Source organism: Manis pentadactyla, chromosome 17 (assembly GCF_030020395.1).
Source record: "Manis pentadactyla isolate mManPen7 chromosome 17, mManPen7.hap1, whole genome shotgun sequence".
Classification (NCBI taxonomy): Eukaryota; Metazoa; Chordata; class Mammalia; order Pholidota; family Manidae; genus Manis; species Manis pentadactyla.
The window spans coordinates 51,720,774-51,737,046 of NC_080035.1; the positions used below are offsets into that span (position 1 = coordinate 51,720,774).

Below are 16,273 nucleotides of genomic sequence, written 5' to 3' on the forward strand. Positions count from 1 at the left end.
ACTGTTGTTGCAAACCTGTTTATGTTGCAATCTGAGCTTGGCTTCCATCCTCAATAATAGGCCTGCTTCTCATTCTTTTTCATATTTAGAAGTCATCTCACTGTCAGTAGAACTGATTGGGTGTTGTTTAATGTGGTCTTATAAATAGCTTTCCTGGATAAAATTGAACATAGAGATTTCAAATCAGCACAAGTCCCCCCCACACACACATTATAGTTATCTGTTTTATAATCTTTTTTATCAGAGAAGATGACAGTACATTCTGATATAAATCATCGCTCATATTAATATAATACATATTTTAATCTCCATAGAAGCATTAAGCTGTATAGTACACTTGTGTTAAAGAATGCTGACATCTAAAGGACAGATAATAAATATTTGAAGCCTGAAAACACTTACTGCTACATTTTCATTAAATGTGTATTTAGTCCAAATGCATTAATATTCTGTAACCAATTATAAGAACTTAATTATGAATTATTTGCAATGATCTAAGTTATTTTAGTAAAGTTGATCTTTCAGTTTCAAGTGCTCAATGGAATAAAATGTCATCAATTTGGAAATTACTGTCTACTTCTTAATAAAAATCTAGATTTCACCTCTTTATCAAGAGTTTTATAAAATTACACTCCACTATTTTTTTTCCATTAATGTATCAGCAGCCTAGTTTAAGATGGTGCATGGTTAATAATGTTATAGAAGTTTGAACTCTTTCCAAATTTGGTTCTAATTTCTAATGATTTATGATCCAAACTATCTTAAAATAAAGAATGGGAGTATCTGGTAAATTTGTGTGGTTGCTTTTAGGAAAGAGCTTGTTTTTACAGTCACAATGGTGTTTGGGGTGGGAAGAGAGAAAGACATTACTGACCAGTTAGGGCCCCCAATGAAATGTCTGATTTACTGTATCTGAAGGATTAGCTAAAGGTGCATAAGAAGATTTTTCAAAATCTGATTTTTCCACACCGCCTCAGCAAGTTCAAATGGTTATTAACTGGTAGGAAATTATAAATACTACATTTAAATTCATAAGAACTAAATATAAACACTTTAAAATAATGCCTTCATTTTCTAAGCTATAAGCTATAAGATAGGAAGGAGAATAAAAAGTGATATGGAATGGGGAAGCATTGAGAATAAAAGAGTGTATGGAAAGAGATAGGAATTTTCTAGCTAGACAAATGTTGGCACAGTAGTGGAGATGCATGAGGAACACAGAATGAAAGACAGACAGAAGTCATATGGGCCTTGCCTCGTGTGGAGAGGGGGTGCATTCCAGACAGGGAACAGCATCTGCAAAAAACACAAAGATATGCAAGGGCCTGAAAGACTGGACAAACTTGCAAGTAAATCAGTCTTGCTATAGCAAAATTGTAAGCATGAGGAACAGAGTAGAAGAGTGTAACAGAAGGGCATCCCTCAGATTTCAAGGGCTTTGTTACCTGCCAAGGAGCCCTGTATCTTATGTTCTGTAAGCAGTAGAGAGCCATTCAAGAATTTGAGAAATTTAGTGGCTTAACTTAATAATAATGCCAATCACTTGCTGAACACCTTTTATTTTACTGTCAATTCTTCTCTATTCCACAGGACCTTTATTTCTTTCTATACAATAGCTTTAAAAAAGATTATATCATTGTTATATATCATAGTTCCCCCCTTATCCATGGGTTATTCATTCCAAGACCCCAGTGGATAACTGAAACTGCAGATTGTACAAAACTCTATTATGCTATGTTTTCTCCTACACATACATACCTCTGATTAACTTTATAATTTATCACAGTAAGAGATTAGCAATAATAACTGATAATAAAATAAAACAATTAAAACAATATGCTGTAATAGAAGTTATGTGGATCTCTCTCTCTCAAAATATCTTACAATACTTCACTCACTCTTCTTCCTGGGATGATATAAGGTGATAAAATGCCTACGTGATGAGATTAAGTGAGGTAAATGACATAGACACTGTAACATAGCATTAGGCTGCTACTGACCTTCTGGTGGTGCATCAGAAGGAGGATCGTCTGCTTCTGGAGCGTGGTTGACCACGGGTCACTGAAACCACGGAAAACAAAACCAGGGATAAGGGGGGATGACTGTATTTGGTTATGTTTGTACATAAATCGTCTTCAAACCTTAGAACTTGCAAAGTAGGGTTTATTATCACTGTTGCTCATAGGCTAGTCAGGCTGGCTAAGTGATTTGACCAAGACAGCTCAGCTGTACATAGCAGAGCTAGGTCTCTGGCTGCAAACCCATCCCTGTTTCCAGTGCATGAGTCATTCTTGCATTCTATAAATACTCACTGTGCCCTTTCTTGATACTCGGGGTGGGGAGTATCTTCTCTGCGTCTTAGAGATTCCATCTCCTGTCTCCTGGCAAGCATGCTCCTATGCAGATCTGCTGGGTTGTTAAAGTGGGTAGATGAGGGGGAAGGCGGGGAGGTGGGGGGTGTTAGCCTGAGGGAAACTGTGCCTGGGGTGGGGGGTCGAGTGGCAATGTCAGAGGAGAGGAGCCTAGAGCTGAAACAAAATTACATCCCCCAAATAGCTTTATTATTACTGCCAAGGAAGTAGTGGTAAGTTCCCAGCATGTTCTGGGAACCTAATTGATTAGTAAATCTTTCATGGACCAGAGCAATATTATGACTTTCATGGGCCCTGGGCACTTCTGTCTTTGTGGCCCCTTCCTCCATTAAAAAATAGGTAGAGAGAGATATATTAAAAATCATATTTTTTAACTCCATTGGAGTAAAGACATAATCCAGGTGAGGTTCATATTTTCTATTCATTATTATGATATTCATTTTTTTCCTTTTGGTTTCAAAAGAAATTAAAGTTTAAAACTTTTCTGGGTCCTTAAAGTGCATAGAACCTGGGCACTGTGGGAGGTCAGCCCTCCAAAGACTAGAATGTTGTCCACCTCCTCATGGTAAAGGATGGGATGGAGACTGGACCAAAGTAATCTCCACCCATGCAACCAGCTTGCTAAGAGGGTTAGGCAGGTGCAAACCACTTTCTGGTAAGGAGATGTGGACAGACTAAGCCCCCCGAACTGCTCAGGAGGCAGAGCCCAGTGGACAAAAGCAATGTTCTCCGATAGAAAAAAACACCTGCATCATTAAATTGTACCACACAGTGGTTTGGGAGTTACTATCAAATGAGTACAGATAAATGAACAAATGTCATTTTTCAAAATAAAAAGAGTGCATGCCTACTGTGTCCCAAACCCCGTCCCTAGGCCTCCAAACTGAACAGACACCAGTGCTGCCGCTCAGGGGCTGTACTCAACTCCAGAGTCAGACTTTTAATCAAATCATTACACAGTCAAATTATAATTTTGCCTTTCCTGAAGCTTTAACCAAGTTTAACTTGCAATGAACATATTTACTACAGCATAGGAAACAACTTTTGCAATGTGACTTAAAAGAAAAGCGACAGCGTAAAATAAATGACTGCCTCGCTGGATGCTGTCGCAGTGCTTTTCCACATCTAAAGTGGTGTTCAGTAAAGTTTCCAAGACTGAGCTACCTCAGCCTTGGAAAATGAACTCAGGATGAGTTGTCAGAGGCCGATCTGGGCAAGAAGGAGGCAGGCAAAGAAACTGGAAATACTTTTAACTGCTTTGCACTTCCAAAATCTTGTCACTCTGAAATTACACTCATCAATGAAACACTTGACGTGGTATTTAGAACGACTGAGAGCTAGGCAAGAGATGGAGAAAAACAAAGCTGAAAGCTTGGAATGCCCAAACTGGGGTGCAGTGGGGGCTCCATCTCTTGAATACCAGAAGGATAGTTATTATGAGCCTCTTGAGTACTTAAAATGAGGGCAAGAAAATGTATGGACCCAATATAAAAAGATGCAAAGAAGATAAAGACCAGACTGAGTCTTTTGTGACCAATCACAAAGGAAAATAGGAAGGGTTTGCACAAAAGAAAGCCCATTCTGACATGCCCGTCAGAAACCCGCCCTTGGGAGAGACAGCGGGGCTGAGAACCCTGGTCGTGAAGTCAGCTGCACACTCTCCCAAGACCCAGAGAGCGCGGCAGGCAGATCCCATGCCTGAAGCAACCCCGTCTGCCGAGCTCACTTGGATGTCGCCAGACACTCCTGCCTCAGCATCTCCCGCATCCTCAGTTCCACAGCAAATGAAAAATTGCACTTCTGCTTCAGAGCGAAGGGAGGAGATGAGAAGTGAAGGCTTCCAGATGGGCAGGATGAACTTTCAGAGTCGCAGCTTCCAGTTATTTAGTGGCAAAGAGTCGATGGATTGAAAGAGCTCTCCTTTGGCACAGCCATTGTTAGAGGCAAGAGAAGGGAATGCTCATTTCTGGAAACCTGGGCTGCTGCCCCCAGAGTAGCAGGAAATAGTGAGTGTTCTGTAAGAGAACACAGACCGACACCTGGTCCGCCACCCGAAAGCAATAATACACAAATAATGGCAAGAGCAGTTACTGAAATCCTCACCTCCCTTCCCAAAGCGAGGAAAAGGAGACCAGAAGCAGCTTACGTTCCTGGGATGGGAAGCGAGCCCTCATCGTTGACGGCTTTCTTCGCTAATTTCATCTAAATGGCTCGCAAGTTAAATGTGGCCCTTGGAATATATTCATGCCAGCAGCTCAGCCTCTTAAGGGCACCGGAGGGGCTGAGCTGGTGGGGCTGAGTGATGGGTTTGTGAGGGGCCTACTGGCTGCCGGGCAATCTCAGAGCAAAGCGGCAGCTGTGGGCTGGCCATTGGGGAGAGATTCTGATTGTGACTGATACTGAGAGAATGATTAAATCTGTTTGGAAAGTTAGCCAGAAGACAGAAAAATTGAAAAGGGAATGTAGTTAATTCCTTTTGGGCACTGACTTTTCCCAGTTAAGTATTAACTCTTTGTTATCTTCAAATTCTGACTGGATTTATGTTTTCAGATGGATATACTGATTTGAACCTGGCAGAAAAAGTCAATTTAAGAACTACCAAAGCGTTGGCAAATATGAGAGAACAGAGGTGAGGCCATGAGGGTTTTCAGGACATTGAATTAGCATAGGTAGGTTGTAACAACTCCCCAGTGAGGACATTTGAACCATCACATTTAATTTGGACTGTTCAGCAAAGAGTTGAAAGAGTGGGGCTAACAGACTTTCTCTGGGATTGTGTCATTTTCCTCAACCTACTGTATGGCCAGAGCTCAAAGATGTTAAGTACAGAATGTTCTTAATGTTAAGAGACTCTGTTTCATAAGAAATTGGTTCTTCGGCTGTTTATTTTGTGTGTTCCCTTGTGAAAATGGGTGTGCAATTTTGATTTAGCCTAATGTTACCTTATTGTCACTGATTCTTTCCACCTGAGCGTGGTTGGGTTGGAAGAGGTCAAAGTGCACAACTTGTCAGCATCCCTGGTCCTGTAGAAAGACTGTTCACCACCACTGTGACCTGACAGTACTGATTCTGCTCTTGGTTGTCCAGATAAATCACTAAGACTGATTTTCTCAGCACTACAGCAAATTCATTCATACACACATTGAAGGCCAAGCCAGGATGACATAGATTTCAGATTTACCTTTTATTTTATGTCACTTTTTTTTACCTTTGTGTTGTGAATATCCTTGAATGAAACATTAGGACAGTCTTCGGAAATAGGGAAAGCTGTCACACTTTCACTCTGAGAATACCTGGGGAGAATAAGGGTGCAAAAAAGAAGCTTTTACTTCTGTAAAAGTAAGACAACAAATTTGTCACACTGCGTGACATTCAAAAGAACAAATGCTTCCAAGATTAAAATGCTAAGGAAGGTAACTCTGGGGAGAATGGAAAATTCCAAAGTATATTCATGAGAAGGGATGCAAGAGTTGAAAAAAGTGATTTTGCTAAGGGGCAAAACTGAGAGATTTGTCTTTCCGTGCATTTTAGTCATTACCAGCCAGAGCTCCTTGAGGCCCTAGTTTATCATTTCTGACTTCCTAACATCTTTCATGGCGTGCAGCACAGAGCAGGTGCTCCGAACTATTTGTGGAGGTGGGGATTAGCCTGGAAAGCACACCCACGTGCTTCAGTGACCCTCTCCTTGGTCCTCAGCTGACAGAAGTCTGGGAGGCAGGAATCCCCTGCAGCGCCCCAAACGCAAAGCCCATCAAACTGCAAAGTACTATAGCAGGAGCTCTGCGAAGAAAGTGTATGTTCAGCAGGAGCCAGCCCATAAAGAGTTTTTGTTAAGTGATAAAAATGTGGAGTTGATGGGCATCCATATTTTATTTTGCTTCTCAGGAAGCTGGGCCATTTCGGTGAATGGTTGGGAAAGACAGTGAGCCGTTGCTTATCCACCCTCCCAGACTGTCCACATGCAGTCACAGCAGCAGCTTGCCCTTGAGCATAACGGATAATGATAATAAAGGGCTTTGTTAGATTATGGCTCAATGGGATCATTATAAGCAAATCTACATGGCAAGGACAGCCACCGGACAAACCCGAGAAGTGAGCTGTTACTGAAGTCTTGTTCCCACGTAAAGATGACTCTCTCGCAGAGTCCGTTCGCTGAGCAGAGGGATGAATAGGGAGATTGCCACAACAGTACAGATTAATTTGTCTCAGCAATGATCACATTCTCTATGTTCCTCAGTTTCTCTATCTCTAAAATACATTCAATAGTATGCAACTTTCATGCTGTGTTTAAGGATAATGAGAAAATACTTATCACGGAAGGCTTTCAGATACTCAAACACTCACATCAGTAAATTGTGGCCCGCCGGCCAAATTCTTCCCACTGCTTGCTTTGGTAAATAAAGTTTTATTGAAAAGCAGCGATGCCTATTCCTTTACATATTCTCTGTGGCTGCTTTCACCCTTCAACAGCAGAGCTGTGTAGTTGCAACAGAGACCATGTGGCCCACAAAACTAAAAATATTACTCTGACTCTTTACAGTGAAAGTTCGACAACCCATGCTCTGAGAAAAAAACAATCTAGTTCTAGGGACTTAACAAATGGGCTGATGTACACTCTTACACAAATGACTAAACTACATGCATTACCAGACCTCTTAACACCGTACATATGTATACATATACATATACATATATATATACAGAGATCTTGATGAAGACACAAGAGATGGCATATCCAGGCAAAAAGGATTGGGTTGAGTCACGTTCAGATAGCCACCACCGATAACTTTCCCTGGGCAGTGATCTGATATGGGCTGTCGGTCTGAAGGTATTTATAAGGAGAATGTATTTGTCTGCGCGGTGACTGACAAGGACTTGGCACTGATAAGGCAGTAAGCTGTTATGAGCCAGCAATGCGACACATGGACCAGAGAAGCAAACTCTGAGACTGCATCAATTATTTCAAATGAGAGAAGGGACACTTTGACTCATTTTGTGCTGATCAATCCAGGGTTGGAAGACTGTTCAGATTTGTGCCCCTACATTCTTAAAGGTTGAAAGACAGGTGAAGTGGAGCTCAGGACAATGAGAATGACCGAGTTTGGGTGGGGACTAGAAACCATGCTACGTAAAGAATGGCCCAAGAAATTGCTATCTTGGGCCCAGAAAAGAAGCAACTAAGGGGTTACACAAGCTATGCTCCAGTGTTTAAAGAACTCTACATTCAGCGTGGTGGCTCTTTGGTACAATTGGGACCACTGAGAACGTTTTGTGGTTAGAGTGCATAAAGATGGAGTCGGTGCTCTCAGGAGTGAGAACGTCGTGGAGGCGATTCAAGTAGCAGTGGGGTGGTGAGACGAGTGAATTCAAAGATTCCTTCAAACCCTGGAATATTTGATTCCATGAGAAAGATGATCCCAACAGGACTCCTCACAAGGTGTGCCTGACCTGCTTCATCCCGAGGCACGGTGGGGGAAAGAAGTGATTCTCCATTTTTAAGAAATATAAACATGTGAGGTTGCTGCGAGGTCCTGAGTTAGCACACCTCAAGACGGAGCCCCATCTCAGTTGGGGTTCCGAGAACTCTATTAGCTTTCCTAAGTCCTTTTCTACCCGAACTAAGATAAAATGGAACAAGTTTGATCCTGCTGATCAAATGTCCTGCTGCTTCTTTGTAAAGTTGGTGGCAAGCTAAGGGAATCAGGGAAAAATCAAGTGCGTTCTATTGTTCTCTCCTTCATTCTGTAAGAAACGTTTAGTCATTTTCCAATTACTGCAGCAATGTTATAAGGATCAGTGGGAATATAATGCAGAGTGCTTGGAAGGCTTTAAAGGAAGAAGCCTTAATCTTTCATTATCATGTCAATTACCACTACCGCAGTAGCCTACTCCATCGGCACCATCTTAATGCTTTTCATTTATGCAGATAGAAAAGGCTACTAGTTACATGTGATTTTAGTTTTCTGGAAATAAATGGCATGGAATGAATAAATCATGTCCTGTAGGTTTGCAGGCAGAGCACATGATTACTAAATTATGTACTGTGTGAAAGAGGGAGCTAGAAAGAAATCAATCTTTGGCTAAGGTTGAGTGATCCATACAATCTGATTCTAATGTATAGGGTAGGGACCCTCTGTGCACGAGCTCTCATAACCTAGTTAGGTTGGTAATTAGGACACAGGGACGACCAAAAGGGGAAAATATAAGAGTGTTGAACAGCAGCCAAGTGAATTTTAGAATAATGAAGAAATATCAAATAGGGTAAATCAATGGAGTTAAAGGACACAAAGGGGAAATGAAAAACATTCAAAGATAAATTAATGTAGGCCCAAGGGTTATGCAAGCAATTTACTATAAATATACTAGGAAAAAAGAGACAGATGTAGGTGAACAAGGAAGCACAAAAATGGCAATACATTGTTAGAAGTAAGAAATGGCATAAAACAGAGTAGCAACTTAGAAGGGTAATGAAGAAGAAAAAAAGCATTTAAGAAAAAATGAAGGCATTCTTTGGTGTATGACATGCTTTTTAGCAGAAGTTCTTGCCATTGCATCATATATTATAATATCCTTATAAATTTGATGTGAAGTAAATTTGACCAGCCTCATTTTCAATTTTGAAAACTGAGCTTTCATGTATAGCATGGTGACTATAGTTAATAATGCCGTATTGCCTATTTGAAAATGATGAGAGTAAATTGTAAGAGTTTTCATCACAAGAAAAAGAAAACTTTTGTAACTATGTATGTGGAAGATGTTAACCAGACTTCCTATGGTGATCACTTTACAATATGTACAAATATCAAATCATTATGCTGTACACCTGAAACTAATGTTATATGTCAATTATACTTCAATCAAAACAAAACAAAACAAAACAAAAACCTTTTTCCACAATCACAGAAAAGAACAGGTTTTTACCTTTCAAACATATATGAAGAGTTAAGCCGATCTGCCCATTTAAGAGGCAGTAAATACATGGTTTCATTCTTTTTTAAGAATTTGACCTATAGAAAAGTCAAGGGCATTAATCTTGTGTGTGCCCCACAATTAACTTTTATGTCTGAATGCATTCCTGTAGCAATCACTAAGATCAAGACACAGAACATGTCTGGGACCCCAAAGACTTTCTCACACTCTTTATTGGTGTGTCCCCCAGATAAAACTGTTATTTGGTTCTGTAGTTTTGCCTGTTCTGGAACTTAATATAAAATAGAATTCTACAGTATGTGCTCTTTTGTGTCTGGCTTCTTTTATTCAACATAGTATCTGTGAGCTTCATCCCATGTTTTTGTCTGTACCCATAGTCTATCTTCAGTTACTGCTTAATAAAGGGTTGACAAACCTTTTCTATTGAAGAACCAGGTAGTTTTAAAAAAAAAGGCTTATGAGCAATAGTCTCTGTGTCAACTACTCAACTCTGCCTTTGTAGGACAAAAACAGCCATCGACAATATGTAGATGATGAGTGTATCCGTTTTCCAGCAAAAGTTATTTACTAGGACTTGGCCTGTGAGCCATTGTTTGCTCATTCCTGCTCTGTGGTGTCCCATTGAATAACTACACCACTGTCTACTTATCCACTCTCTTGTGGATGAACATTTGGATTCTTGCCAATATTTCAGTAAAAATTTGCACTCATTTCTCTGGGATATGTATGTCAGGATGGAATTGCTAGATCATACCTTGGATGTTATGATTACCTTTCATAAGTACTGCCAAGCAGTTCCACAGAGTGGCTGTACCAAATTATACTCCCTCCAGTGATGTCTGAGAGTTCTACGTGTTTCACTTCATTGCCAGTACCTACTATAGTCAGTCTTTTTCATTTTAATTATTCTGGTGTTTGTCTGGTGAGTTCTTTTTATAGTTTTAATGTGTGTTTCCTTGATAAGCAATGACCTTGAGCACCTTTTTTATGTTTGTTCCCCATTTGGATACTCCCTGTTGTAAAGTGCCAGCCCAATTTTCCCACCCATTTGTTTTTAATGGGCTATTCATTATTATTGATTTGCAGTAGTTCTTTATATATCCTGGACACAAGTCCCTTACGTGTATTGTGAGTACCTTCTCCCAAGGAAGATTGCATTCTTAAAGCAGTCTTAGGCAGCTGATATCATTATTTTTTTCAATACGACCCTTTCACTTCATCAGCTGAATCAGCCCTGAAAAGGGTCATAGAATTCATCAGGATATGTGAGCAGCCTCTTGGAATTCCAGAAGGAAAGGTCAGTTCTGTCTTGAGAATTTGAAACAGAGCTTCTTGCCTCACTTCCTCTCCTGATGTTACCATGACTGTGAAAGGGAAGCAGGGCTGTAGACTCCAAAATCAAAAGTAATGTTCAGGGAAGAAAAATACAGGGGACTCAAATATGTAGCAGGACCAATATGGGGAGCTATACTCCAAAAGTAGACCTTTTCCTAATTCATCCACCATTCCCATTCTTTACTGAACACAGTGGGAAACTAATGACCTTGGTATTACAATTTATAGCCTTCTTTTAAAAAGGAAGGCAGTAAACCGTGAACCTGGATTGTACTGCCTGGCAGATACCATGCCACAAGCCAAGAACTTGTCCAGAATTCTGTATTCTGTGCCACACATTCCCTCTTTAGCTATGCATTCTCTCTATTAAGTTATTGCCAAGCACAGGTGATTTATTAAGATGAGAAGCAGACATTGCTAAAATAGGAAGAAAAGCAAAAAAGAAGTAAATGTTTCCTCAGAACCCACAGAGGAGAACAGATGTCAGCAGCAGCAGATGTATGCTTCTCTAGGGGGGAAGACAGAATACTTAATGCAATCAGAATCCCAGGAACAGAAGTAACGAAGTGGTGTATCTAAAACTTTGCAGAACTCCTTCATGCTATGATATGCATAGTGTTACCCAAACAATGACACATGTTTTCAAACTATTTTTTAAAAGAGGAAAAATGAGAACAGAATCGTTTATTTTTATATGCAAGGTTGTGTTTGTCCTATTTTTTGCATTAGAAACCAGTGCTGAAAATTTGCCTATAGGAAAAAGTTATCAATTCTGTATCAGTCAAAGTTATCAATCAGCTCAACACATGAACCCTCACGTGACATGATGAGTGATTAATTCTGTCCCAAATTTCAACATGAAAGGGAACACGATGTAAACTGCTTAGGTAAACATCTTGAGAAAACTGACTGAATGAAATGACCAAATTGTTTCCTTCTAGGCTGTAAAGTAGGGATGACTATATAAAAACATAATACTTCTATGTATCAACTACTAAGATAAAGACACTGGGAAACATTTACAGCAAATATTACTTTAAAAAGGATGATACATTAGTGACATAGAGAGCTCCTCTCTACTGGTTTTTAAAAATGAACATTTTGACAACCAAAGTTTCAATGGTTTTGAACCAATAATTAACAAGGAAAGAACTAAAGTTAGTTCGCAAATATTAAAATAATGTTAAATCTGACTATTACAGAGACAAACAGGTGATATCAATTGTTACCACTCAAATTAGCAAAGAGTTTTAAATGAGTAGTTGGCACGGTGGTCTGAGAATGATAACATGGACAGTCATACATGTTGTTTGCACTATACATTGGCATAAGACCTTTGGAAAGCAATACAAAAGATTAGTAATACTTAGTTCTTTCAATCTCCTCTCCAGCAAGAATCAAATAAATTGACAGGAGTTTTACATAGTCCCTAATTTCCAAATGGCAGTAAACAACAACAATAATAATAAGCCATGTGACCAAGTATAAATCATCTTAATCATTATCATCTTCCTCTGAATAAAAATGTTTCTAATTTTAAAAATACTATTTTCTATCTGTCATATATTCATATGATATATGTCATGTATCATATGTTTCTAATTCCATGTCTTCCTTCTTTCCTGATCCCCATCCCCAGGTCTCCTTAATTAGTTTGAAATTCTTTCAAGGCATGTATCGTTTTCTTTCAGTGGCATGAATATCTTTAATATCTTATTTTTTCCTCATTCATTCAATTATAAAGGTATGGTGACATAAAGTGTAGTAAGTTCTTTCAGTGAGAAGTGATGTAAGTATATAAATTGTACGTAAACCATGAGAAATGATTGTGCATAATGTTAAAACAGTAATTTCAATAATATTTTTAAATGTCTGCATATACCAAAAGAGACTAAAAAGAAATACCCTAAAATATACCCAGTTATGGTATTTGACTCATGGAACATTGGGTTTGCTTTTCTTTCTTCCTTTGAATATTCAAAACAGTTCATATTTCCTTTAATAGGATGTACTTTTTTCCATTATAAAAATGCAAATCATTAAAAGTAATTGCTTTCTTCTTCAAAAGACCACTACACCCACAGCCCTCTTTCAAGATAAAAATGGGCTTTTGGTTTCCTCCCCAGCAACTGCGAACAGCAGTTCTCAGAGTCCCCTGTTTAGACTCCCTCTCTTGTCCCACTGCGGGCAGGCTTAACATTCTGTGTGTGCAGCCGGCAGCGGTGGGAGCAGAGGGGGATGACTCATCTACACGGCTGGATGGAATGAGTTCTCCTGCCTTGCGAGGCGGTACAGACACACAGCTCAGAGAAACTGGCTCTTAAGCCAACCTAGATTCTGTCATTTACATCTTTTGAAGTTGCACCTTCCTTGGGTGTCTAAGAATATTTCGTTTGTCTGCAAACACTCCCAACTCGGAATTGCTCCTTGAAAGTTCCCGTTCCTCTCCCCTCCCCCATCGCCATGGTCTCCACTACTGTCCTGCTGGCATTTACTTTGAGATAGTGAGGCTGGGTAGACAGCGAAATCTGAAAGGGCCCGTTGCTCAGCCACTGTCACACAGGTCCCATGTAGAAGGAGGAAAAACTCACTCAGTTTGGTGGCCCACAGGGATTCCTGATTACCTGCTCTATTTTTTCAATAATTCTCCATCACTATTTATATATGTGGAGATCGTTTGGGTTTTGTTTTCACTCAGTTCATGTTTTTTACTTAGGAGGTACTAATCTCTAGTAGACTTCCAAAGATTTAAAAAAACAAAGTGATATGAGCCCTAATTACAACCAATTTACCAAAAAGAAAAGAAAAATTAATTTAGCTGCCATCCCTAAGCCTTTTGAAAGGCTTCCTCTAGCAATTACTATTACTATAGGTATCTGAGAAAGCATAACAGGAGGAAAATGTTGATTTTTACTACAACTTTTCTCTTCAAAAGTAATGTCACTCGGAAATTCTCTTTTCTCTACGTCTTTTCTTTACCTCCAAACAAGGCCACTACTTTGCAGATCAAGCATCTGCAGAGAAAAGTAAGGTGTGACCAGGAAATAAAATTTTTTCATTGAAAAGATACTTGTAAGAACCTATCATACTGCTATTGGGATTCAAAGAAAAATAATGCCTGAGCCCGATTTGCTTGCCAACCTAGTAGGAAAGACAGGCATATAAACTGAATAGGGTGGTAATATATTGCAGGCACCATTGGTGTGGGGGATTTAGTAGTGGTACATGGGGCCAAGGACGTGGAGAGGATAGGCTGCCTAGAGGATGGGATGCCAGCAGGAAGGAGCAGATTGAGAGGTGGGAGACAGGATCAGGAGCTTCGTTGAAAAAGGGTGTTGTTGGATAAGGGGGACTTTACAGAGACAGAGCCCATGAACAGCACTGTAAATAGTTGTGAGTTCCTAAGCCCCATGGGTGATTAATTATGTGTGAGCACTAACTCCTTAAGGCATGTGTTTGGTTTGAGGCCTCACCACATGCCCAGACCATGTTCTTCTGCACTGATAAAGAGGCTGTTGAGTGGTGTCCATTTGTTTTTGATGCCCTTCTTCAAATACAGCAATTTGATCAACTGAATGCAGTCTGTGAAGCCACAATAAATGCATTTTGTGCTTAAGTAGATAATGAAAATAGCAAGAGAAATCAATGAATTAAACCACTATTTGGAGACATCCTTGCTGTATTAAAAAATAAGATGTTTAGAGTGAGCTGCATGCAGAAAGAATGACTGTTGACAAAAGAGATGATATGATAAGTGGCCTTCTTCTCCTGAAGCAATCAATGCTTATTTGTCCTAAGCAATTTTCTTAATTTTCTACTGGGCATATATTTCTCTTTCATAATAGAATAATCTACTGGAAATAAAGTTGATCAATAGGCAATTCTGAGTTTCTCTTATTTTTAAAAATCTAGAAATAAATCAGTACAGACAAGGCAGTAAGGCAGAATACAAGCCCATATTCTAATATATCTGTCTTCTCAATTCAGAGTAAAGGTTTTCTCCCGAGTGCTTGCTCTTGGTCTCTCTCTCTGTGTTCGGTGTATGTGAATCAACGCTTTCACTTATTAGAGTGGTGGTTCTCAATCTATGCGGCATCCGAATCCCCTGTAGGGCCTGTGAAAGCAGATAGCTGAGCCCATCCACAGAGTGCATGCTTGCAGTAGGTCTGGGGAAGGACCTGAGACTTAATTTTTAGAGAAGTTCCCAGGTGGTGTAGATGAGGCTGATCTAGAAACCACACTTTGAGATGCACTGTATTAGAGAGTCCTTGGTCTCATCCATCCTATGTCCCCCTCACACCAGGTACCCACAATGCTCTTGCTAGCATGTTGGAGAGAGGACCTATAACCCTGGTTATTACAGATCATTCAGTGGGGGCCTCGTTGAAGGTAATATTTGTTAGTGTATGAAGACTTTGTTTATTTTTCATAAAGAATCAGAAATTTAAAGCCAGACAGGACTGGAAACATAACTTAACCTACTGCATGGGTGAAGACAGTGAGGTCTTCAAGAAACTGAGTTGATTAAGGTGACATGCATGCTTCCTAGTGACTCCAGGAACAGGCACATTGGTCTCAGAACTCCCAGATGACCCAATCTTTGCACTGTGCCTCCAGCTTTTGTAACTTGAATTAAAGTGTCATTTATCAATCCGCTTGTTACAGTGGAGCATACCTCATAAATGTGAGATGATTGTTTGAGTGCACCTGCCATATTTTTAGGTGTGGTTGGGAAGGAAAACTAGTCACCACCAGCTGTAACTTACTGAGCACCTGCTAGGTAGGTCTCTGGCACCATCTTGTACATGAGTCAGTCGATAATTTGCTGGGCAGCTGTGAGGAGTGAGTAAGGTCTCCCTCAGTTTTCTAGTGTGGAACACAGAGCTCAGAGAGGCTGCATGGCTTTCTCCCAGCTGTGCCTTGATTTGCAAGCTGTGCGATCACTGAGCCAGCAGTGGGGACCCAGGAGTTGGCACCTCTGCCCCCAGTTAGAACTGGCAAGACGCATGCATTGGTGTGGTGGTGACTGGGAAGGTGGTCAGGGAAACCTGTCAGGCTTCACTGCTGAAGCTGGGATACAACAGACTGACTTGACAGCAGGAAAGAGGCAAAAGCTCATGACAGTGGCATTGGGTTATGAAGTCCAAGGCTGATTTGCAGAAAGGCTGATTTGATGTTTAGTGAGTGCGGTCCAAGAGCTGGCCAGCTGACCTGGGGGAGACAGAGGTCGGGGGCTCCAGGTGTGAGGACCAGCCGTGGCTGCAGACATACACACTTCCTTCCTGAGTTTTCCTAGGTGTGGCGCTGAACATGTGTGTCTCTGTAAAGAGGACATTTTATGTTCCTGTTTTAGAACTGCAGTGAATTATACCATGATGTGCTCTGCAAGAGGGGAAGGTGCTTGAAAATGGTGATGGGTGTACTGCTTATTCCAAGGCCCTTGGAGAGGAACTAGGCTTTACTTATGTCTGATCGTTTTGCCCACTGTTATTTTTTTGTCAGCAGCTAGTGCCAGAATTTTAAGTAAAAATTGCAAAGGTGAAACATAGTATCCCATGCTTTTCATCTTTGTTGTCTTATTTCATCTTAGGTTTTTAGTTTGCCATTTCTCACTGATCATTTTGAAATTTGTTTAT

The 16,273-nt window shown here is 40.2% G+C and overlaps 1 protein-coding gene across 2 annotated transcripts in view; it reads left to right on the plus strand.

The window, feature by feature from the left end:
- Window positions 1-16,273, plus strand: part of GPC6 (glypican 6) — a 1,076,178-nt gene that overhangs the window by 872,861 nt on the left and 187,044 nt on the right. The gene's annotated exons all lie outside the window — the stretch shown is intronic.